General features: G+C 41.1%; 1 protein-coding gene across 14 annotated transcripts in view; it reads left to right on the top strand.

Annotated features, from left to right (window-relative positions):
* Window positions 1-8927: 8927 nt before the first annotated feature.
* MAPKAP1 (MAPK associated protein 1) overlaps window positions 8928-22964 on the top strand; it is a 181271-nt gene continuing 167234 nt past the window's right edge. For 5 of the 14 annotated variants that reach the window (XR_006739881.1, XM_045572084.1, XM_045572077.1 and 2 more), the window contains exons 1-3: window positions 8930-9167; window positions 10874-10933; window positions 18977-19046. The gene's annotated coding sequence lies outside the window, so the exon portion shown is untranslated. Of the gene's footprint in view, window positions 9168-9200; window positions 9342-10873; window positions 10934-18976; window positions 19047-22964 lie in introns of those variants that run through there. The other 9 variants (XM_036411959.2, XM_045572083.1, XM_036411954.2 and 6 more) reach the window with 7 other exon arrangements.

The raw sequence follows: 22964 nt of genomic DNA, 5'->3' as shown, positions 1-22964 counted from the left end.
ATTTGACAAGGAGGCAAGAACATACAATGAAGTAAAGACAGTCTCTTCAATAAATGGTGTTGGGAAAATTGGACAGATACATGCAGAAAAATTAAACTAGACCACCAACTTACACCATCCACAAGAATAAACTCAAAATGGATAAAGGACTTAAACATAACATGAGAAACCATAGAAATATTGGAGGAATCCACAGGCAGCAAAACATCAAGCATATGCCGAAGCATTATCTTCACTGATATAGCTACTAGGGCAATGGAAACTAAAGAGAAAATAAACAAATGGCACTATATCAAAATAAAAAGCTTCTGCACAGCAAAAGAAACCATCCACAAAACAACAAGGGAGAACATATCTGTCCTCTAAGCAGCATGAAGATATTTCAGAGAGGAAGAGAGAGAAAGAGAGATGGGAGAACATATTTACCAATGTTATCACCGATAAGGGTTTAATCTCCAACATTTACAAGAAACTCACACAACTTAACAAAAGGAAGATAAACAACCCAATCAAAAAAATAACCATCGGACCTAAATAGATACTTTTTGAAAGAGGACATAAAAAAGGCCAAGAGACATATGAAAACATGCTCAAAGTCACTAATCATCGGAGAGATGCAAATCAAAAGGACAATGTGGTACCATTTCACACCTGTCAGAATGGCTATCATCAACAAATCAACAAATGACAAGTGCTGGCGAGGATGCAGAGAAAAAGGAAGCCTTGTGCACTGCTGGTAGGATGCAGACTGATGCAGCCACTGTGGAGAACAATATGCAGTGTCCTCAAAAAACTAAAAGTGGAACTCCCATTTGACCCAGTGATCCCACTTCTAGAAATATATCCCAAGAAACTAGAAACACCAATCAGAAAGAATATATGCACCCCTATGTTCATAGCAGCACAATTCACCATAGCTAAGATTTGGAAATAGCCTAAGTACCCACCAATAGATGAGTGGATTAAAAAAACTGTGGTACATCTACACAATGGAATACTATGCCGAGGTAAAAAAGAAGGAATTCATACCATTTGCAACAGCATGGATTGAGCTGGAGAGCATTATGCTAAAGCGAAATAAACCAGTCAGAGAAAGATAAATATCACATGATCTCACTCATTTGTGGAATATAATGAACAATATAAGCTGATGAACAAAAATAGATCCACAGACAGAGACGCATCAATCAGACCATCAAACCTCAGAGGGAAGGTAAGGGAGGAAGGGGATAAGGAGGAGAGATCAACCAAAGGACTTGTATGCATGCATATAAGCCTAACCAATGGACACAGACAACAGGGGGGGGGGGGGCGGTTTGAGGGTATGAGTGGGAGGTAGGCAGGGGCAATGGGGGATCAGGACACATATGTAATACCTTAATCAATAAAGAAAATAATAATAAAAAGAGAATCCTGATTTTAAAAGGAAATATATTAAAGAAAAGAAAAAAGAATGTTGAAATCTAAGTATCTTCAAGAGGCAGATTTCTCATCTTTTACAGCCTACTTACAGAATTCATCAAATGTCATCACATGACCCTGCCAGGTAGATGTTATCATTTTTACTCTAGAATGAGGAAACTGAGGCAGAGAGAAGTGATGTGATTCTTTCTACCAGTGCCACACAACTGAGCTGAAGTTAGCATTAGGTTATTCTATCAAAAGCAACATTTTGTGCTGAGATTTTGGCAAAGAACTAGGAAATATAAAGATGAATAATTATGTGCCCCCCCCCTTTATTTCCTAGGACCTCTTTCTTCAAATTAAGTGATAATCCTCATTCACCATCATACAAATATTTAATGAGCACCTACGAATTTGTTCCTTTCCACACCAGTCATCAGGGCTGCTCTGACGACTGAAATCTGTCCCTGTCTCAGGTTACTTCTAGTTCAGTAAAGCATCCCCCAGTGAGGTGGACGGGGTGGGAAAATGATGCAATCACAGAAAGATTTAAAAGAATCCTATTTGGAGACTCAGACATTTTCTCAGAGGGAGGTCAACTTTTGCTTTCCTGGCTCGTATCAATTGCAGCGCCGGTCACACACACACACGTGGGTGTTTAATAAAATGTTCTTCGAAAGTGATGATCATGAATTGAGATATGGAAAATCTGAACCCATTCTCTAGGAGTGTGGCTCAGGGGTGGAATGCTTTAGAAAGAGTCCCTGGGAGAAAAGGCTAAAGGAATTGGGGTTACTAATACGATATCATGGAGAAAAGAAGGTTAAGGAGAATTTAATAGCCATCTTCAAATATCTAAAGGGATATTGCTCATGTGTTTTCAACATCAGTTCTTGTCTACGAAGGACGGGACACGAGGGAATTATCTTAAACGGGAGCAGGAGGGACTTAGATTAGATGTCAATGGGGGGGGGGGGGTGTGTGTAGAGAGAAACCCAGCTGAAAGAATTGTGAGATGCTGGAAGGCAATGTGATTGAGAGCAAGAACATGGTTATTTTAGGAACAGGCTCTGGCCAATGATTACCAGGGAAAGTGGAGAGCTTGGGGCTTCCAAGTCGCCAGTTATGAGTTGTAGGAGCTTGCACAAGTGACGTCACCTTTTTGAGGCTCAGTTTCCTCCTTTGCTAAATGGGGATAATAACGATATCTATCATTGGATCGTTGTGAGAGTTAAATTAGATTAACCATTAGGCATATCTGTGCTGGGCACAGAATAATGCTCAATCAGTGAAGGATGCCATTCATTACTATTAATCAACTCCGGTCCTACTTAGAAAAACAAAACAAAAACCTCTACACAGAAACAGAGCTGTCTTCTCAGGGGCATCAAACAAACACAAACGCTGCTGGGAATTGTGGGATTTAGCGTCTCATTGAAAACACATGATGTGAACACTCACCGTGAAGTAAAAGATTAAAATAATAGAATTTGTAGAGTGAAGTGGTAACAAGCCTGGAATCAGTAAAATATGTGAGCACTCAGAACAGCGCCTGGCAAAGGGAATTGTTTGCCCCTGATAGAGCAAAACCGCGGTGCAAGCTAAGGTGGATTTTTAAGTGAAAGTTTCAAAAAAGACCTGCTGGGCTGCTCCCCTGGGAGAAATTGCTCCAAATTAGTGTGGGTCAGGCAAATAGGTGGATAAGATTTGTGTGCACTAATCTGTAAATGCACTTGATCAGAAGAATCTTGGTTGTCTCAGTCAGTGGTCAATTCTTCACTATTAGGATATCCTAGGCCAGTGTTGGCAAACCGCGGCTGGCAAGCCACATGCAGCTCTTTGGGCCCTTGAATGTGGTTCTTCCACAAAATACCACGTGCGGGTGAGCGATTGAAACTTCGTGGCCCATGCGCAGAAGTCGGTTTTCAGCTCTCAAAAGAAATCTCAATTGTTGTACCGTTGATATTTGGCTTTGTTGACTAATGAGCTTGCCGACCACTGTCCTAGGCTTTTATTCTTAAAATATCTGCAGGCCCTAATAGCTGATTTGTCAGCTTTAAAGAAAGACAGCAACTTGTTTCTGGTATTTTGAATACACCCAAGAAACATTTCTCTGCATTGTGATTGTAGTCTATAAACTTTACTTCATAGCAATTATAACTATGCAGCACGTTCAACTTACTAATATTTATTGAAATATTTTTAGCTGCAAAAACATTTTATGTTCACTATTATTTATTAATGCCCTGATTTAAAATATTACACATAAAATTTATTCCAGTGCACATTAGTAAATAAATTATGCTTGTAATTTCTAATGCATTTTTAATTATAAATTTATCCATGTCTACCTTTATTTATGATAGCGGTGTCTCACTGTTGAACATACTGTATATTAATGGCGACACTGCTAATTATGCATTCTTAGAAGTTGCATTCCACAAAACATACGAGTCTGGTTTTTTTCACATCCTAAGTCCTGCTAACATCAATTAATTTAGAATCAACACACACAGTACTTGCTACCTTTAAAGCAAGGAAAGATACTATTAGCAGATGGTTACAGGGCCTGGATTTGGGACAGGGACTACATTTATATATAAATATAGCCAGAGACATACTAAATACCAACCAGATGTTTCATTTTTCAACCCAAGGGCCTAAAAAAAGGATATTCACCAGAAATCACATTCAGCACAAAAACACAAAAGCTCCATGGATCTCTGTGGAGCTCCCAGAGCTGACCTTAACTAGTATCAAGAAAGTGTTATCTGTAAGATTTTCAGGTTGGTTAATTTTGTGCTTCCCTTGCACCCACAAACTCACCTCACTATAAGCAATACATGTACTTTAAAAAATTCTTCCCATTAAAATATTATTTTAATTTGAAAAAATATTCTATTTCTCTGAAATTGTACACTTCTTGGGAGCTTCTTTCAAATAGTTTGAATGGATTTTTAAAAATATATTTTATTGATTTTTTATAGAGAGGCATTGAGAAGGATAGAGAGTTAGAAATATCGATGAGAGAGAAACATCGACCAGCTGCCTCCTGCTCACCCCCTACTGGGGATGTGCCCGCAACCAAGGTACATGCCCTTGACCGGAATCGAACCCGGGACCCCTCAGTCCACAGGCCGACGCTCTATCCAAACCGGTTTCGGCTGAATGGATTTTTGTACCTGATTTACCGTTATCCTGAAATTGCTTTATACCATAGGAGTATAAATGCCTATGTTTTCCCTATGGGAGGAAAATATATTTCAAAAGTAGAGGAAACCAACATTGGGAAAGTAGCAGGGAAACATATTCACACACATAAAATATTAAGAACACACATTTGCAAAGAAACTCGAAGACACCTCCATTCCACCGCTCTGGAAGGGGAGGGGGACGGGGGGGGGGGGGGCTTGCCAGAGTTATTTTCGTTTTATGACGTTTCCTCTCAGCTTGTTGTCACAGGCTTGGCAAAGTGGTATTTCCCAGGTGCAAATTCTGCTCATACAAAACGCCATTTCCAAGTGCTTCCTTTCAAGTGCATGTTTGGAGTAGCTTTTCGTTTAGCGAGCATTTTACCAAGTGTTTATGTTAGTTTAAGGCTTTAGTATATAAAAAGAAATAAGGCACATCCCCTCCCTTATGTCCTGCCAGGGAGATGGAAGTATATAGAAAGTACACAGAAAATGTGAGAAATGTTGAGCACAGAGAATGATGCGCTTCAGGTGGCCTGCTAGGAAGAGATGATCTGGAAAGCTTCCTGGAGGAAGCTCTATATGAATTGGGTCTTCAAGAATAAAAAGAGCTGAAACAGGTTTGGCTCAGTGGATAGAGCGTTGGTCTGCGGACTGAAGGGTCGCGGGTTCGATTCCGGTCAGGGGCATGTGCCTTGGTTGCGGGCACATCCCCGGTAGGGGGGTGAGCAGGAGGCAGCTGGTCGATGTTTCTCATCTATGTTTCTAACTCTATCTCTCTCCCTTCCTCTCTGTAAAAAATCAATAAAATATATTTTTTAAAAAAAGAATATATTTAAAAAATGATTAAAATGGCATATATATGTATATACATATGTAAAATGAAAATATTTTTTAAAACACATTGGGGCTTTTCCTTTTAGAATATCACCACCACGTTTTTGTACAAGAGAAAAAGCCAAGCAGCTCTGCCCAGCATGTCCAGGCACCACAGACCTTGCAACCATATTAGCTGCCATCTGACTGAATGTCTAGACTGGCGGAAGAACAAGCCACCAACCCACAAAACCCTGAGAAATAATACATGGTGTTTTAAGCCAATAAATAGAATGAAGAGGAAGAGGAAGAGGAGGAGGAGCAGAAGGAGGAGGAGTTTGGGGGTAGGGGAGAAAAGGAATTTACTCAGTGGAGAGGAAAAGGGCCTTTAAGGTTTGAGCAGGAATTGAGGGAACCTGGAAGGGGAAAGTGAGATATAGAGGTGGCAAATCACTTGCTGAAGGCCACACAGCTAGTAGTTGTTTCGAACCTCTATCTGTTGTCTCAGTTCTAGTCCTGGGAACCACAAGGAAAGGAATCTCCAATCCCTCCCACGGCCTCCTTTCCAAACAGGAGCTGAAGTCTATGAAACCTGATTGTCATAGGTGTGTGAGGTTTCAGCCCCTCTGCCCGCTGGTCTGTTGGAGTCCCCCTTCAGCCAGCTCAGTCGGTGTGCTGTCAAAATATACTTTTTCTCTGTGCGTCAGTTGCTATGGTCTTATCCCCATGCACCTAGGTTATTGTATGCTTTGCTTTTTGTTGTTGTTGTTGTTGTTGTTGTTAATCTCTGCCCAAGTATACTTTGTCCACTGATTGTTTTTGTTGTTGTTTTAAGAGAGGGGAAAGGTAGGAGGCTGGGTGAGGGCGAGGGCAAAACATTGGTGGGAGAGAACACATCAATTGATTGCCTTCCGCACATGCCCCTACTGGGGCCAGGGATACAACCTACAAAGAATCAAACCTGAGGCTTTGCTGCTCGGGCCAGAACCCTAACCACTGAGAGACACGGGCCAGGGCTGCTTTGCTTCTTAATGCCATTTCAACTGTCTGAAACAACGCCTTCTTTTTGGAGGCTAAGCCATACAGCTGGCTCGCCCTCTCTCCTCCTTGTCTGTCTCCCTCCCTCAGTTGCAGAATGGCTTGGGAAGCACCCATTTCTTTTTCACCTCAGATCCATCCATCTTCCTAGGAGCTCTTGAGGTTTATGGTGGCATCTCAGTCCCTTGACCATCTCATCTCCAATTCTATTTCAGCCAGGACCCCGCTCTCACATGGCTCTTCATCTGAGGTGATTCACTGAACCATCCATCTCTGAGAATAACCTCCATCTTTCTGCCTTGCTCCATCATTGACTCCCATTTCACCCATTCCAGGACCTTCGGGTCAGTGATAGGAACCTTTCTGGAATTCTGGGGCCCTTTGTTTAAGGCACTCTTAAAAGCTGAGATCTTAAACTCCTTGACTCCATCACACCTGTCTGGCAAAACTCCTTCCTTGAATCAAAGCAACTGCTCACCATTTGTGTGTCTGTATCTTGACTACGTGTAGAAAAGTCACACAAAGCATTATATTAGTATCACCATAAATTCAGTCTCTATTCTCAATGAGGCCCTCAACCATGTCTTTGAAATTTGACATTTCCCTGCACTCCATATAGTCAACATAGTCAAATTTTACTATAAGCTTTGTGAAGCTGGAGTCCCTGCCTTGTTTTTCACCACTGAATCTCCAGTGCCTTATTAATCTACGGGCACTCAATAAGTACTTGCTTACTGACTAAGGTATAGTAATAGTGGTAAGCTTTTTATGTAAATATTAGTAAATGTTATTAGCTTTATACTGAGCTCTGTTCTATGTGAGTTACATGTATTAGCTCATTTAATCCTCACAGCAACCCAATGGGGTTAGTTAGGACTTTTGTCATTCCCATTTTAGAGATAAGGAATTTTAGAGCGGCAGCTTGGAAAGATGAAGTCAGGACATTTGTGAGCGGTAGAGTGGATGTGCTCAGTGTGTCCAGTTGGGTAGTTTGGCTTTTATGTGAATGAGGGGCAATCAGGTAGCTGTGCTTCAGACTGGAGCTCAAGATGGAAGTGAAAATTAAGATTAATATTTAGGAGAGGTGAAATAATCTGGTGACTCCAGAAAACAGACTATCAAACCGTGTTTATACCCTTGGCTTTGGCAGAGTGCCTCTTACAGGCCCCCAATGGAACGGTGGTGATGTGTGTGCAGGAATGCACTTGGGTGTTTAAGGTGCATTTCCCCTCACTCCCATGAGCTAAGAGATTATTTATATTTGAAAATAAGGGTAGATCCATGGTGTATTTGTTGGTGACTTCAATATTGGGTAAGGATCCCTCTGGGCTGAAATTCAGTCTTGATTTTTCTTTTTTTGTGTGCTAAGATGCATTAAAATTTTTGTATTTATTGATAGAGTTGAGAAAGAGAGGGAAAAATCAATTTGTTGTTCCACTTACTTACGCATTCATTGGTTGCTTTTTTGTATGTGCCCCAAAGGGGGATGAACCCCCCACCTTTGTGTATGGGAAAGATGCTCTAACCAACTCAGACCAGGCCAGGGCCCTAAGGTGTATTTAAAAAAATAAATAAATATATATATATTTATTTATTAAATATATTTATTATATTTATTTATTATATTTATTATATTTATTTATTATATTTATTTATTATATTTATTATTAAATAAATTTATTTATTTATTTATTTATTTACAGAGAGAAAGGGAGAGGGATAGAGAGCTAGAAATATAGACGAGAGAGAAACATCAACCCGCTGCCTCCTGCACATCCCCTACCAGGGATGTGCCCGCAACCAATGTACGATGGATGCCCTTGACTGGAATCGAACCCAGGACCTTTCAGTCCGCAGACCGATGCTCTCTATCCACTGAGCCAAACCGGTTCCGGCATGGTGCATTTTTGAAAGAGACTTTCTGGACTATCTCTCAGATAGGAGAGATGTATCATTGCATTTGAGTTATTTCCCCTGCAGATGGCTTCTCCCAAGGATTCCCGCTGAGAAAGAGACCCCACAAACAATGAGCCCCTGTTCTGTCAGTCCTCATAGCTTTTGGACACCGCCCTTCAGTATCCTCTCCCTTTTACAGATAATAAGAGCAATAGCGAACATTTACTAAGTGTTTATTGTGTCAGGCACTGTGTGTGGGGTTTTTAAAGCCTCATCCTGTTCGAGTCTCACCACAATACTCTAAAATTGGAACTACTGTACAGGTGGGAGGTTACCTTGTTTTAGGTAACAGCCGAAAGCTAGCACTGATTTTCACCTACCCAAGTCCAGGGGTAGACTCTCAGCCAGTCTCTGACCAAGGCCTCACCTGGCGCCAGGAAAGTGGCGCGCATGCGCACGGCTTTCCGTTCGGCCCCGCCCCCTTGGGAGGGCTCCACTCTCCGCTCCCAGCTCTGGGGCTTGCGCACTGCGTCCCCAGCCAGCAGCTCCTTCCCAGTCGGGGACTTCCGGTGCATGAGTTGTGGTTCCGGGTCGCGGCGCGACTCGGGCCAACTGAGCTGCTACTCTGCCGGCGGGCGGCGGCGAGCAGCGGGGGCATGAGGGCGAGCCCGGAAGGCGGCAGCTGAGCCGGCCGGGAGGATCGCCAGCCCCCGAGGTTTCCGGGAGTTCGGGGCTAGGGCCGAGAGGCACAGAGGAGCCGGACCCTGCCCCCCAGGAACGTGTCCCGGGCCGCCCCGGCCGGTAGTGTGGCTGCACCTTCAGGTAAAGGTTGCCCCAGCCGCTACCTTGCTGATCGCTCTCCTGCCGGCCACCTGGAGAGCCTAGCGGCTCCGCACTCCTCTGCGCCCGACGCTGCCGGGCGGGCAGCTGGTCTGGCTCTTGCTCAGGTCTCCCGTGAGCATCCGTTTCCTGGCCTTTTCCAGCCTGGAGGCTGCTGTGAGTGACAGCTAGCTGGGTGTGTGATCTGGGGGAGGAGAGGCTCGTGGTTCTGGTAGTGTTGGGGAGGAGTGAGAGGAGGGAGGAGGATGCTATTGGCCCTGGCAGTTTCTGGCTCCACATTTAGGTGTTCTGATCTTTACAATATGAAAATTAAGTTTTTAAAGTATTGTCCTTGTGGCCTCCGGTTCCTAGCGCCTCCTCTCCATTTGCCACAAATGGGGTCATTGGCCTTGCAGAACTGTTTTTTTGTTTTGTTTTTTTTCTTGGTGGAGTGCTGCTGTAACTTCGATTCAGCTTTTTTCTTTGGGGGAGTGGCAAAGAGTATCCTAAATCTGTTTAAAGTAGAAAAAAATGATTATAGCTTAAACAAGACTAATACTTCAACCTGAGCCCAAAAAGTTGACTCAGAAATTGGTTAACATTTCATTCTGAATGAACCCAAGTCGTTTTTTAAGCCTACGACACCGTGCAAAAAGCATCATGTTGTAAATCAAAACCAGCAAAGTTCAAAACTTCCCCGGGTGTGAATGGTCAAGTGGAGACAGGTGTTTATTAAAGCATTAGTTCAAACAAAACCAACACGCGCATTCTGTTCTGACAAGCAAAAAGGGTGGGTTCCTCATTTAAAAACCCACTGGAGCGGGAAAAGGAGACACCGTCCTTTATGCTTCATACACAACGAGCCCTCAGGAGATGCTCAATACATGCTGAAAGAGTTCTTGATGAAGCATCGATCATTGTTTTCCATTTTTTTTGTTTACACACTTGCAAGCTTGCTGGAGCCTCTGAGGCATGCAGGTGGCCCCTTTTCCATTCAGCTTTGTGCTCAGGCCTACCTTCAACTGCTGCGATCCCAGACTGAATGTGCATTCCTCTCCTCCTCCTGACCTGGTGCCGGCTAAAGTTCCAGCTGTGCTTGAACAGGTCCCCTTCCCAAATGACTCTACCCTGATCCTTTACTCAAGTAGCATCTCCAGTCATATTTGTTCTTTTCTTCGTCCCTTGTTTTATAGGACATTCTCCCTGCCCAGAAGCTTCTCCTTTTCTGTTGTGAGCTGCTGAGATGTTACCCAGGACCCAGCTGAATTGGGCCCCCGTCAACCAATTCAGTACAACCCTAGCTGGAAATTATTTCTTTTCTAGAATCCTATAAACACTCATCATATCTATACTTACTTTGCTTAGCAAGCATTTACTGAGCATGGATATATACCAGGTACCATGCCAGACAATGTAGAGGCCAATAGGGCTCAGTCCTTGTAGCAAGGAGCTCAATTTAGTGAGAGAGATAAGGGTTAAATAATTCCAACACAGAGTGATGGTGTGAGCATTCTTTCTATGATAACAGTGATAACATAGAAGGGGGGGAGAGGGAGGGGGAGAGGGAGGGAGAGTCATTTGTTTTTGAGGAGTGTGCTGTGGCCAGGTAATGCTTCGTTATGTGGGGTTAACTAAGCTTTATTATTTACCGTGTACTGGGTATGACATAGAGGTTTCTCTTGTTTAATCATTTTAATCTCAATTTACAGATTAGGAAGACTCAGGATAAATTACACAGCTGGCACAAGACAGCCAGGATTCAAACCCAGGTCTGTCTGATGCCTACACCTGTGTTTTTTTCATTATGTATTTTGCCTTCTTTCTCACACCATAGCTCTTGATATTAAGTATATATTGAAACAGGTATACTAGAGAAAGAAATATGAGTGTCAAAATTAATGCTATAGCCGAAACTGGTTTGGCTCAGTGGCTAGAGCGTCAGTCTGCGGACTGAAGGGTCCCAGGTTCGATTCCGGTCAAGGGCATGTACATTGGTTGCAGGCACATCTCCGGTAGGGGGTGTGCAAGAGGGAGCTGGTCGATGTGTCTCTCTCATCAACATTTCTAGCTCTCTATCTCTTTCTCTCTGTAAAATATCAATAAAATATATATTTTTTAAAATTAATGCTATAGATGTTCTTTTAAATGTAGGGAAGACCATGATCTTTCAAAGCAAGAGGGTAGAAGATGGGTCAGCTCAGCTTTGAATAGGAGCAAGGAAGGCGTTGTGTAGAGAATAACCATGACCTCTGTATTCGATTCCTGGTTCCTCCTCTGGCTAGATATGTGACCTTTGGCAAGTTTCTTAATTCTAAGCATTATTTTCCTCAAGTATGGGTTGGGATAATGTGGACCTCATGGAGTATTGTGAATATGTAATAAGCTAATGTGGATAAAAGGATTGATAAAAGGACTCTGAAATGATTATTCTAAGATGCAAAGGTGCAACGACTGGCATGGTTTTAGAGCGGTTAGTGGAGCAGCCTTAAGAAAGCAAGCCATTGCTTCTTTTTATGTGGGGATCCTGGAAGGTAAAGTCGGAGGGTCCCTAGAGGTCCTTGTCAGTGAGGGATTGAGCTTCAGGCAAGAGAGGTAAATTCCAGTTTCTTCTTACAACTTTCCTACTTAATAAATACTCAGAGGATCTGTCATTCATTCCACAGTGACGGGGAAAATGTTAGACCCTGGGAATGCAAAGAGGAATCAAATCAGGTTCCTACTCTGAGGTTGTTGACATTCTAGTCGGGGAGACATGTTTGTGTGCAGGTGAACTGTAGTGAATGAAGTACTTTAGGTACAAAGATAGCAATCCCCAAGGATACCAAGGAGGACAAAAAGAGGGAACACTGATAATGATAGCTAATGAGCTCTTACTATGTGCCAGCATTGTGTTAAAAGGACTGTCTCAGTTATTTCTCTACCGGAAAGTGTGTGTTTTACAGATGAGCAAACTAGAGTACAGAGAGATTAAATAAATTCCACGAGTTTATGCAGCTGTTGGGGCTGTGAGTAGAGGGGATTATCTGTTAGATAATCTGTTCTTTGGAATCTCCACTCTTCTCTGTGGTGTGGATGGGGACCCTCTGAAGAGGCTTCAGAGAAGAGCTAGCCCTTGAGCTGTTCCAGTGAGCTGGTCCCTGTGCTGGGCAATGGGGATGTTGAGGAATGAACGTGGCCCCTGCACTCAAGGAGCTCACTGCCTTATTGGTGATGTTAAATACATTTCTTTTTATCGGGGGGTTTGCTTTGCTAGTTGACTCATATCTGAGGACTTCAGAAACTGTTGTACTTCAGTGGATTTCTAAAAGTTCAGGCTGAGAATTTGCTGGAACCCTGTTATTCTGATATATAGGCCTTATTGTTAAGAACACAGCAATAGATGCCAATTATATGACAAGGAATTCTGTCACATTATGTTTTTTTCCCCGTAGTAGATTCTCTGACCTTAAGTTTCCTGTGAGTTTTAAGTTTTTCAGAAGTTGTTTTTTTTTTTTTTTAATTTTTTAAAAAAATACATTTTATTGATTTTGTACAGAGAGGAAGGGAGAGAGATAGAGAGTTAGAAACATCAATGAGAGAGTCATCGATCAGCCGCCTCCTCCACACCCCCCACTGGGGACATGCCCGCCACCAAGGCACATGCCCTTGACCGGAATCGAACCCGGGACCCCTCAGTTCCCAAGCCAATGCTCTATCCATTGAGCCAAACCGGTTTCGGCATGAGTTTTTCAGAAGTTTTGACATAAAGATGAGCTCATTTCAACTTGTGTTCAATTTAAAATAATTATAATTGAGCACTTATGTTCTGGTCGTTGTTAAATGTTTTCAGGATGCTCTAAGATAGGTGATGAATCTTAGTGATTAGGTAGGGTATCCAAGAATCACATAGCTAGTGAGTGAGAATGCCAGAAAAAAAACCTGGACTTTCCAAAAGAGTGAACAGATATTTATTGCATTAGTTTTCTTTTGAGCATCTGCCTCAGGAGTCCCCAACTCAAATGCCCATGATGTAGTATAGAAAGTAGGCTAGATCTTGATGAACTGGAGGGCATACGTCCAGTCTGAAGACAGCTGTTGGTTGCCAGTTCACTACCTCCCTTATTCCCACCCCATCCCCCACGGGAGGCAACTAATACTGTGTCTCACATCAATGTCTCTCTTTCTCTTTCTCCTTCTCTATCCCCCCACCCCCTTCCCTTCCTCCCTTCCAGTCTCTCTGAAAAGCAATGGGGAAAATATCCTTAGGTGAAGATTAACAACAACAAAAGAAGAGATGCTAGAAATCTGGGTTTTAATGTATTTATTTAAAAAAAATTTTAAATTTTTATTGTAGGGAGAGAGGGTTCAGAGATTTGGGGAGAGCGAGAGAGGGAGAGAGAGAAATATCTCTTTGTTTTTCCACTTATTTGTGCATTCATTGGTTGATTTTTGTATGTGTTCTGACTGGGGATTGAATCCACAACCTCGGTGTAGAAGCTTGATGCTCTAACCAGCTGAGCTACCCAGCGAAAGCTGGGTTTTAATGTATATATTTCGTTTAAAAAATTTGAAATTTACAAAATTACTGTGTGGACTAAAGCTCGTTTGTGTGCTGTGTACAGTCCTGGGCAGTCTGATTGTGAACTCTGATGTACTTTATCGCTGAAACTTTGGTACCCACTGTCCAAAGGAGGAGGTACAACTCAAGTCGGGATTACTGATGGAAGTGTACTGGTAAACTGCCAGAGTGAGAGGCTTTTAAAATTGACTCGAACTGATGTCTTTGGGGAAGTGGCAGGGCGAATGCTTTTATTATATAATCAGACTAGATTTCAGGAGGGATGGGGCTTGATGAGGAAATGACCTTGTAATACTTTTAGCACTTTAAATGCTATACAAGCTCTTGCCTCGTTGGTCCTCTGCACAGTGGCATGGAGTGAACATGGAGGGTAAACATAACCTCTTGGGATTAAAAAATTGGCTCCCAGTGAAAGACAGTTTAGTAGAAAGTGCACTTGACTGAGAGGGGCTTGAGGTCTGACTGTAGCTATGCTGCTGACAGCCTTTTGATTTTGGTTGAGCCACTTTAGAAATTTTTGTATCTTTTTTCCCATTTGGATGATAATGAGGAACTCAAATCAAGTCTTGCTGAAGTTTTCTCAGGATGCCAAGCTTTCTGATTCTAAGTGACATGCTTAAAGTCACACAGCTGATTACTGGTAGACCCGGTAGCAGGCGTCTTCAAACTATGGCCCGCGGGCCACATGCGGCCCGCAGAGGAGTCTGATCCGGCCCGCCAGTTTTTTTGGGCAGTGAGCGCAGCCGAGGTGTTACAGTAGGAATTAGTAGTTCATATAGTCCGGCCCTCCAGCTCTCTGAGGGACCGTGATCTGGCCCCCACTTTAAAAAGTTTGAGGATCCCTACCGGGTAGAGAATGGTTCAGATACAAAGTGCTGCTTCTCCTCTCTTGGCAGGTAGGGAGCTACTGCTCAGCTCTTCCCCTGTCCTTTGTTCATTACTGTGGGAAAGGACCTTGACAGGCCAGGTGTTCCCAAATGCATACGGCGCTTTGTTGACTATATATACACAAGATTGAAAGGGGGCATAGAGACACCCAGCATAGTGAGAGAAATATGGCCAGGGAGTTCCCAGCCCAAGAGTTTAATTTATTTTTATTTTAATACCCAGCTTCCACCAGGTGAAAATTGGAAAAAAATATTGGTCTTCTAGATACTTGTTTTCATTCACACTCTCTTGTATGAGGACATAACATGGAATATAAAAATGAAGAAAATAAATCCTGAGCAGTCATTCAGAATTTATTAACTTGTGTTGGCAGCAGTCTAGATATATTGGGGAAATAGATTTAATATAGGAAACACAAAATTTGGACCCAGAGAAGGAAACAGTTTTAAGTAATTGAAAGTGAGAAAAATGGGAGAAACCTTTTATAAAACAAAACTTAAATTCTGGAAACAGCGAGAAGGTATTAGAATAAGTATTGGAATTAAATTATACTAATCACTTGTGAAATAAATTGGATATTATGTCACATTTACCCATACATACATGCAGTGTTAAATTCATATCCTATACTTGAGTATACTTTTATGAATATGCTTTTATTATTGATGCAGACAAAATGGACTGAATTTTACACATTCAAAACAATTTAACAAGTTAAATTGCCTATGGATTCATTTTAAGCAAGCTAACCAATGGCTGATTCTGCGAGGAATGGGGCTCCCTCCTCCCTCCTGTCAGGGTCTGCTTTGAAAGCTAGCCACGACCCTGATTGTATGAGACCCAGAGTGCTGCCGAGACCCAGAGCTCCCTCCTGCCATGATGAGACTCGTCAAATTTATCCTAACTCCTCCCTTCTTTCCCCTCCCCACCTCCTGCTAGCCTGGTCGCCCCCAATTGCCATCCCCCCCCTCGCTCCCCCCCCTCTCCCCCGCTCGCACCTGTGTAGGCCTGGCACCGCCTGCTCACCTGCTCCACCATCCCACGGGAGGCTCACTCTCATCGGGGCCCAGTGGGGCCGGCAGCATCTCCACTGCCACCCACTGCCAGCACCATGTTGCCTGGTCAAGGGGACAGTTTGCATATTTGGCTTTTATTATATAGGATTGTATTTTCAAGTTAGTTTTCACCTCTGTTGTTAGAATTTGGTTTCATGTTTCTTGAGATAAATGATGTTGAGGTTTCCTGGCTAGCCTTCCTGTCCTTCCCACAAAATCTTATTTAAGACAATATTGTGGAAGAAGAGTTGTGTTCATGTTGGAATGTACCAGTGTCCCCGTCCACCTGCCATCACCTTTTTAATGGCCAGTGGGTAGTGAGTAGTCCTGTGACAGGTCTTTTCTTTTTTTAATTTAAATTCTTTATTGTTGAAAGTATTACATACTTCTTTTTAATATTTTTATTGATTTCAGAGAGGAAGGAAGAGGTGACAGAGATGAAAATATCAATGTTGAGAGAGAATCATTGATTGGCTGCCTCCTGCACGTCTCACACTGAGGATCCAGCCTGCAATCAGAGCATATGGCCTGACTGGGAATCGAATCGTGACCTCCTGGTTCATAGGTTAATGCTCAATCACTGAGCCATGCCATCCAACCAGGGCTTTTTCAAAGAGAGTGCACTCTCATATCTGTGAGGCTAGGCATTGATATATACACTATAGGCAAAAGTAGGCTTACAGTTGTATTATTATTTATTATTGTATTGTTTTCCATAAAAAGAATTGTATTTTTCCCACCCTTGAATAGAGTTTTTTGTGTGGGTTGAATGCTTAGATATTGGGAAGTGCTTTTTTGTTACAGAAAATGGTGTGAATTCCCATTTTTGTAAGAAAAAAATTAAAGATCAAAGTATGGATTTTAATTTTTCTGTAATATAAAAAATGCATAAATATTAAAAGTCATAATGTATTGGTGCTTTTCCTAATTTTTGTATATTTCATCATTGAAATTTCAATTGTTTCAGCAAGTACAGTTAAGCATGATGGCCAGTTAAGTTTTTTTTAAAAATGTGCATGGTAATTCTATATACAATATAAAAAGTGTGCAAAAATTTAACAAAATATTTGAGCATATTTAAATTAGGAAAATACCCGGCAAGATGTTTCTTTTTGTAAACTGCTTCTGTCCAAAGCATTCTGTATATTACCAGAATGAAAAATGACAGCACTTTGTCATCTGTTCAAATTGATATTGCACTCTTTGCAATGACAGCTGAAAAGGCCCACAGGTGCCATATAAAGAGGTGACCATGTTGTCATATTTCATTTCGGCATCCCTCTGCAAAGCCATAATTACCTAATTAGGTTGTTAATTAGGAGATTAGCATTTCACTATATTGATAGAATGCTCTTTACCGGCATGAGGCTAGATACAGATTTGTCTGCCCTAATTTATATTCCCTGCCTTTTTTGTATTTATTTATTTGCTTAAGTTTCTGATGTGGTGCAATTCAGTTTACCTGAGAAACAGTTTGTTTACAAGCTAATGAAGCTTTGATTACTGGGTTAAAGTTGCCTTGTTAATATATGACCAGAATTAAAAGGGTGATCGCATCCCCAAAATGATAATATAAAGTTTGATTTGTTATAACTTGTATTCTCGTAAGCATAGGCAACAAACACATGGTAAATAAAATTGTTGATATAAAAAAATAAAATATATAAAAACTTAAGTTTGAAATGTGACAGAGATTTATACAGGGTTGGGCAAAAGTAGGTTTAGAGTTCTTATGGAAAAGAATACACTAATCCCATATAATAAAGTGCTAATATGCTAATTAGACTGGACAGGGGAACGACCTTTCAGAACAACCAGTGGGCAGGGCCATGAGCATCTGGGGCCGCGATGGCCGAGCCCCTTGCACGGAATTTCGTGCTAATAATCATACAAGAGTAAACCATGTTTCACACACTCACAGCTGTAAATCTACTTTTGCCCATCCTGTATATATAAACTAGGTTAGTGGTCGGCAAACTGTGGCTCGCGAGCCACATGCGGCTCTTTGGCCCCTTGAGTGTGGCTCTTCCACAAAATACCACGGCCTGGGTGAGCCTATTTTGAAGAAGTGGCGTTAGAAGAAGTTTAAGTTTAAAAATTTTGGCTCTCAAAAGAAATCTCAATCGTTGTACTGTTGATATTTGGCTCTGTTGACTAATGAATTTGCTGACCACTGAAGTATGTGAAGGAAATTATTTAGTTATCTTTAACAACAAATCCCTACTATTTATACTTTAGACTTATAAAATTTGTTATTTTGAACATCTTTCAGAAACTGAACCTTGTTTACTGACCTGAGAACAAATATGTTCAGTTTTCAGATTAGACTTTCTTAGGGTAGTCATCATGTATCAGGGTTTATTCCATCTGTGCCTTCTGTCCGTTAGTCTGTGCTTGGAACATTCTCTTCCCACAGTTTTTGCAATCTGGAGTGCTTATGGAATTTGAAGTATTTCAGAGTAACCTTTACTTGGTAAGCAGCATTTCCGCCAAGTGTGTCTCATTCTTTGGGTAGGAGGAGGGGTGATTAAAAAAACCCTGATTTCCATCTATTTTCACTCTGATGCATGATTTGACTGTAATGTTTGTCATTTGCATTGTAAGTACCTTTTCTACTTTTTCCAGTTAAGGAGATTAAGTTTTACAGCAATATTAGGAGCGCCATTCCCACTGAGGTAGTAGTTAAGCTCCTTTGATTATATTTGGTATTAACTGTTACAGTTGTAGAAAGTACAAGTGTGCCTAAGTCCTTTTTCTCCACAGTTGTCGGAGTTTTGGGAGTGGTGGGTGGTTAGGTTGTCTGAAGTTTCACAGCTACTGTGGTTAATAAACAGTATTTCAAAAACACTTTGAAAATATAGATTATTTTATAACAGTTGCATAATAGTTGAAGTTTCAGTCTTACTTGTGTTTAGAACTTTACATATACGTAGTTTGCTGTTCATAATTACAGTTGTTCTTCATAAGAAGTATCTTGAGCAAAAATTAGGTCTTAAGTTGTCCATTTTATCTTCATAAAATTAGATATTTCTGACACCAAAGTCTATATTTTTCCACTAGACCTTGCTGTTCAAAGTGGGGTTATGGGAATCCCAGTATGTGCCAGGAGGTTTTAGAAGCTGCAGAGTAAGCATGGCACTCTATAGTTTAGTTCAAAACTAAAGCACTTCTTTCTAGGTGTAGTATATTATAGGATAGGATGCAAATATGAGTAAATTCTAAAAATAAATTTTTTGTAGCATGAAGCTCTAGGTGGCTCTCCCTAGGTTCTATCATACCTTGACTTATGCCCACTCTCCTCTGCCCTTCAGGTGTGTTCGTGGAGAGTTTGAGAAGCACTGTACTTGTACCAGGATCCCTCTAACTGGATCTTGGCACATGGTAAGATTCAGAGACATTTCAGGTGGAGGTTAGTGGTACAAGAAGAGAAAAATCAAGAGTCAGTGTCCCTTTGCCCAAAGGAAACATTGGTTAGGACACAGGACTTGCTCTGGCAGGCTGATAGGGTCTAGTGCACATGTGTCAAACACAAGGCCCGCATTTGGCCCGCGATTTAGGCTCGATTTTAGATTTTGGCCCCTTCTCTGATTGAGTTCGACACCCCTAGTCTAGTGGGTTCCAGATGCCCTAAGTCCGTGGTCAGCAAACTGCAGCTCACAAGCCACATGAGGCTCTTTGGCCCCTTGAGTGTGGCTCTTCTACAAAATACTATGGCCTGGGTGAGTCTATTTTGAAGAAGTGGTGTTAGAAGAAGTTTACAAAATTTGGCTCTCAAAAGAAATCTCAATCGTTGTACTGTTGATATTTGACTAATGAGTTTGCCGACCGCTGCCTAAAGTCACTCATCAGGGGGTCTCAGCAGGAAAGCTGGATTGACACCCAAGCTTCTCCATGTAGTCTTTTATCCCAGGTTTCTCCCCATGATTAATATATTATTCAGCAATAGCAGAAGCTGCAAGTTTTCCTGACGTCAAGGCTCAGAAGTCCCATATTACTTCCACTGCATTCTGTTGCGCAAAGTAGATCACAGTGTGAGTCTTCTGGGAGGAGCTGTGAAGACTGGCCTTTTCAAAGTCTACATGTGACCTTGAACAAGTTACTTAATTTCTTTAAGCCTTAATTTTATTATACCTATAAAATGAAGCTAATATTAATACCTACACCTTGTGCTGGTTGTAAGGATGATAGGACAAGCTTAGTAAATGTCATCTATTACTGTTCTCTGTGATTCTGCCTAATGAAAGCTTGGCCATCCTTAAATGGGACCCTCTTCCTTCCTGAAGCCTTCTCGGAAAACATAATTGTCTTTGCATCTCATTTGGTGGTTAGTATGCATTGCCTTATGTTGCTGTTAGGTCAGTGAAAGCAGTCTCTGGAGGATGCAGGCCAGTGTTTATATAATTTTTTGTAGGATTCCCAGAGCCTGCCTCGCAGTGATGTAGTGAATGAACCTCTTATTCAAAAGAAGATATAAGCATTTCACTTCTGTTGATTTGATTTAGTCTAATAAGTACCTTTAGTTAAAATATAGAAGTAAAAATGTGAAAGGAAAAAGTAAACTCCAGATATAGGACCTCGCTATTTACTGTGTAACGAAATTAGACATTTTTACATAGAGGAGATTTTAATTCCCCTAGGGGAAAAAGCTTAATTTTTTTTGCTGGTCTAAAAAATAAATGAAGATTTAATTTAGAGTTAAATTGGAGAGTGTTAGAAAAAGAGATTTAAAGCAATAAGGTGCATTTTATTTTAATGGTCATTTCAATTATTTTCAAATTCCAAAAGGTATGAGTTCAAAACTTTAACTAGATTGAAGAATGTTGAAATCTTAGTTTAAAAAAGGGTCTGTTGGAAGACTTTGCATATAATAAAAAGGCTTTTGTATATCTAACTCGTGATCATTCCTGTTTGTGAAAAATAAATGTGAGTACTTCTATAACACTAAGGAATCTTGTATAGGAATCATGTTTAACTTGCCTAATGCTAATAGCATGAAGTGGGGGTACAGTGTGGAAAGGTAAAAAAAAAAAAAAAAATTCTTGCATCTGCTGTTACATGTTGTTAACTCCCTCAGCAGACGTTAAATCATTTCAAGTACAATAATAGTGTGGGAGGTAAATTAACTAACCATTAACAATCTTATAAATACACAATTAACATGCCAACATTTATATGACACATTGATGGGGCAGCAGTAATTTTTGATTGGGAGTTTGCAGACCTTTGAAAAGCCGCAGGCTGTTGCTTATTTGGACAAGTTTTCACAGATTGCAGGTGAGGGGACTTGAAGTCTGTCTGGCAGAGAAGTGAGTTTGCAGTGTTGAAAGTTCAAGAAGCGGAATTTCCTTTTAGCCATTGGCTGAACTTGAGCTTTTAAACCATGTTGCTGCCTATCTCAGGTTCTTAGAGCTCATTTGCTCATGGGGGTTACTTAAAGTAGGGGTGTCGAACTCAATCAGAGAAGGGGCCAAAATCTAAAATCCAGCCTAAATCGCGGGCCGAATGGTTTACTGAACAGTCATAAACTGTCATTGTGATGGAAACGCAGCGGAGTGCAGTGATGACAGCGTGGTGCGGGCCACATTGCAAGGCCTGGCGGGACGGATTTGGCCCGCGGGCCTTGTGTTTGACACATGTGACTTAAAGAAACAGAAGAAACGGAATTTTTAGGTATGGACTTTGTAGCTGAAGTTGCACAAATCTGTAGGGATTTTTACAAAAAGATAGTTAGACCTAACTGAGAATTTAAAGGACACTCATCTGTGGTTTTAGGTCAACAAGTAGATGATCTCTGAAGTTCTTTTCGTGTGTAAAATGTTGTGACTTTTATATTTGAGCCATCATTGCATGCACTGTTTGTATCTTGCTCTACAACAATTCTCTATTGCATTAGCGGAAGAGGCTAAGTAAGGGTCTAGTTTACTGCATAATACATTTGCTGTCTTACATCTTTCATAAAGACTCATGGAGCCCTAACCGGTTTGGCTCAGTGGACAGAGCGTCGGCCTGCGGGCTGAAAGGTCCCATGTTTGATTCCAGTCAAGGGCATTTACTTTGGTTGCAGGCTCACCCCAATAGGAGGTGTGCGGGAGGCAGCTGATCGATGTTTCTCTCTTTTTTTTTTTTTTTTTTTTTTTTTTTTTAATTTTAGAACAATTTTTTTTTTAATATATTTTTATTGATTTTGTACAGAGAGGAAGGGAGAGAGATAGAGAGTAGAAACATCGATGAGAGAGAGTCATCGATCAGCTGCCTCTTGCACATCCCCTACTGGGGATATGCCCGCAACCAAGGTACATGCCCTTGACCGGAATCGAACCCGGGTCCCTTCAGTCCCCAAGCCGACGCTCTATCCATTGAGCCAAACCGGTCTCGGCCGATGTTTCTCTCTTATCGATGTTTATAACTCTCTAACCCACTCTCTCTCCCTTCCTCTGTGGGGGGACGGGAGGGGAGAAATCAATAAAATAAATAAATAAAAGAGACCCATGGAAGAAATTTCTCTCAGGCCCCAGAACTCAAGAGCTCAATGTCATTTAAAAATCATATTTATTATAACTATTATAATTCTTTGTTCTTTTGTTTAGAGAGGCTGTATAGTGGTTAAGATCGCAAGCTCTTCGATTTGATTCGTGTTAGGGTTCAGAATGTTTAGGGATCAGATAAGTTTGGGATTTGGAATATGTTGTGTTACTAGATTCTCCACTCTTGGAGCTTCACAATATACATTCGTAGTTTAAAAGCTTTGAAAAGTGCTATAAACAGCAAGAAGAAAACATTTAATTTTGTTTAATCTGGCCCTTTGTAGTTCTTTTTTTTTTTAATTTAAATTTTAAAATGAGGTAAAATATATAAACATAATATTTACCATTTTAACCATTTTCAAGTGTACAGTTCAAGGCCATTAAGTATTCTCACGTTGTTGTGCAAACACCACCTCTATCTTACAGAACTTTTTTTTATCTAAATTGCCCATTAAAAAGTCCATTTTTCTGAGCCCCGGCCAACATTAATTTTAAACATTTTTAATCTTTTTACAACTGATGAGAGAAAATAACTTGTTTTAATCTGTGTTTAGAATATCTTTCTGTTAGAAATCAAATCTACCTTCAAATGATAATTTGCTGCTCTTTAAGTGATTTAAAACGTATTATTCGGTTTTAAAAAGTAGTATTGGAATAAGTTGACAGTGTCCCAAGGTGACAGTTTTGAAGAGCACATTGAAGAGTTCTTGTATTTGTATTAATAGAAAAAAGGCAATCCTTTCTTTATAATCTCTCTTACACATGACATGTTCAT

Source organism: Pipistrellus kuhlii, unplaced genomic scaffold (assembly GCF_014108245.1).
Source record: "Pipistrellus kuhlii isolate mPipKuh1 unplaced genomic scaffold, mPipKuh1.p scaffold_m20_p_43, whole genome shotgun sequence".
NCBI classification, from domain to species: Eukaryota; Metazoa; Chordata; class Mammalia; order Chiroptera; family Vespertilionidae; genus Pipistrellus; species Pipistrellus kuhlii.
This window is presented reverse-complemented; position numbering and strand designations above follow the sequence as displayed.